At 41.5% G+C, this 3,352-nt stretch overlaps 1 pseudogene; it reads left to right on the forward strand.

Moving 5' to 3' along the window:
- The first annotated feature begins 1,557 nt into the window (after positions 1 to 1,557).
- On the forward strand, positions 1,558 to 3,051 carry LOC145204768 (uncharacterized; annotated as a pseudogene).
- Positions 3,052 to 3,352: the final 301 nt, after the last annotated feature.

Genomic DNA, 3,352 nt, shown 5'->3' on the forward strand with positions numbered 1-3,352 from the left:
CACAATCTACATTGAAGACCCCAACCTGGACTGCTTTCCACCACGCCAAAACCATAGACCGAACAAACCTCTTCAACAAATCAAGCGTACCTTCTGCCTAAACGATGCATACAGGACTCTAGAACCAAATGGAACCCAGTTTACCAGACACAGTACACAGACACACTCGAGACTCGACAGACCATCTATAACTTCCGAAATTATCCCGGAAAAACAGACTTTCAAACCAAACCCTCTCTCCGACCATGACACGATCATACTCACCACAAGAATACCTTTGAAACATGGACCAATCAGAACCCCGTGGAAAAACAATATCAAAACTTTCCAAGACCGCGACCTCATCTCTGATCTGGAAGCCAAAGACAAAAATTGGAAAGCGCTGGCATCAGACCTGATACAAAATCCCCTCCAACTATGGCTCCTTATGAAAACCAGAATTAAACTACTACTAATAAAACATTCGAAACGAATCGCCGAAGAAAATAGAAGAGAAATACACGACCTCCAACAAAACCTAGAACAAATACGCCAGGAACTTGAAAGTGCCCCAACAAAGGAAAAATTAAAAATCTACAGCGAAAGAATGAAACAACTGAAACTCAAGCTCATCCAAAGACAACGGGAAAACGTACTAAAATCTCTTGCAGACGACAGAAATTACAAACATATGGCGGACAAAACTGTGTACTCGAACATAAAAGAAAGGAAAACACAATCTATCATTCAAGAACTCGAAGACGACGCTGGATTATCAATCACCTCACAAACAAAGATTCGAAAACAAATTTTTAAATTCTACCAAAACCTGTACCAAAACTCAGCCAAAGAAATATCAGAAGGAAAAAAGTACCTTCTGCCTCACATTTCGCGCCTGCCAGAAGAAGCGGCGCGAACTTTGGAAAATCCACTGACAATCACAGAACTTAGCACACTGACAAGATCGCTTCCAAAGGGAAAATCTCCTGGACCAGATGGCATTTCCATTGAATTCTACATCCACTTCTGGAAGATAATTGGAGTCGACCTTACATCAGCCCTTAATTATGTTTACCAAACAGCCTCAATGGAACCAACTTTTGCTCAAGGCCATATTACTCTTATCCCAAAACGAGACAATCCCACTCATCCTTTACAGTTTCGACCCATCACCCTACTCAACACGGACTACAAGATTTTAAATAAAGCTCTAAATCAACGTCTAGACCCTTACACCGACGAAATACTGTCAAACTTTCAATATGCGAAGAAAGGTTCCTAACTACTCAAGCCTCAAACGAGACCTTTACGAAGAAGCTTTAAGAAGGGAAAACAACATTATTGACTTTAAAAAGGCTTTTGACAGTTTAAATCACCAATGGATCAATTTTGTCCTTTTCATCTGTATTGACTTTAAAAAGGCTTTTGACAGTTTAAATCACCAATGGATCAATTTTGTCCTAACCTCCCAAAACTTCCCTACCAGGTTTATCAACTACATAAAAGCCCTGCAGAGCTCCGCCAGATCCCAAATTTCTGTTAACGGAACCATGACCCCTTCCTTCTCCATCCATAGAGGAGTAAGGCAAGGAGATCCTCTCAGTCTCACCCTTTACTGCTGCCCTGGATCCTCTCTTAAATTGCATCCAAAAGAACCCAGCAATTAGGATGACATCTTCACCTTCCAGGAAAACACCCAAAATTGTTGCTTTCGCCGACGATGTCACCCTAATTACGACGGGCACTACGTCCGTGATCGAAGCCTTAACCTCGCTTAAACGCTTCACGGCTATAACACAACTGGAGCTTAACAGCGAAAAGACCCAAGCATTAGCAACCATGGAACCACCACTCCTCCCACACACAGAGCTGAAGATCCAATGGTCCACAAAGTCAAGCCGTCCATTAAATATATCAATCGGAAAACCAGCCATGATACAACGTGAATGGTCTACGCTGATAGTAAAGTTTAAGGAAAAAATCACGAAACTTGCAGACTCCTTCCTGACAATGGATACCAAAGCTGTCCTAACAAAAACGATTTTGCTCCCCACCTTTTCAAAACTTGCTTCCACCTACCCTATCCCCAATGCCAAACGTGACAAAATAAATGAGGTAATCAGCGGTTTTATGTCCGGGAATAACCACAAGAATATAAAAATACCCGCACACAGATTATGCCTACCCAGAGAAGAAGGAGGATATAATGCCGCCGACATCCCAATCTACTTGGATGCTTTTTACATCAGAAATGTACAAGAATACCTTCAGCACAGATTATTGGATACGAATACAACTCCACAGCTGTCGATTATAGAGTATAACATTGGATTTCAACTGTCGACACTTCTGGATTTACGGAAAAGAAATACGCTCCCACATACACCACACCCATCTCTCCACTACAATGAGACACTGAATATTATCAAAAGATACAACATCTCAACCCAAGCCCTCATAGCTCCGCGAGTGAAACCCACATAAAATTACATGATCGATCAACGGAAAACCCATCAACCCTCGATACATCCATCTTGGCACCTGATCCACCACCCAATTCTGCCTAACTACCTCAAAACTTTTAATTACAAACTGACCGAAGAAGTGATCCCAGTAAAATCTAAATTAATCCCAAATATTCCCGATCTTGATCCAAATTGTACCCTGTGCAGAGTCTCGTATGAGAATATACCCCACCTCTTTTTGCAATGCCCGGTGGTGCAGCCCGCACTAAATTTGATTAGTCAAGTGTTCAGACATATGTCAAACATTCAAGCGGACATATACAACAATCCAAGCTTCATTTACAACATTGTCCCCCCAATTGAAGACCAAAGAACTCAGGCTCTCTTTGCGGTCCTGAACACGTCACTGCTACACGCAATTTGGAAGACACGAAATAAGTCAAAAGAAACACCAATGGGTCAACAAGAAGCAAAGAAGAAGCTGATACAAATGATAAAACGATCGCTCAAATATCGACTTCACACAGAAAAGATTCGTTCCTGTCAAAACTACAAAGACTTGATCATTGTTGTCATCCAAGAAATGGAGAAATACGACCCATTTTAAACATATGTACACTTAGTGTTGCAAATTACAGCCATTCCCCCCCTCTTTTATATTGTGCCAAGTTTCAGTTCTCTGTTATCCCTAGGCCCCCTTTCTTTTTCCTGTTTTCTACACAAGTTAGAGCCTTTCATTAAGTTTGCCTGCAAATTTTCTTTGCCCATGTATTACAGGGAATGAAATTGACCTTATCGCCTTTATTACCGCGATCTTGTTCTTTCTGTCGTTTTCTTGTACCGCCCGTTGTTTTTCGGTATCTTGTGATGCCCGACGAATAATCTAGTCGTGTAAGGAACCCCCTTTT

Source organism: Phallusia mammillata, chromosome 8 (assembly GCF_965637545.1).
Source record: "Phallusia mammillata chromosome 8, kaPhaMamm4.hap1.1, whole genome shotgun sequence".
In the NCBI taxonomy this organism is placed as follows: Eukaryota; Metazoa; Chordata; class Ascidiacea; order Phlebobranchia; family Ascidiidae; genus Phallusia; species Phallusia mammillata.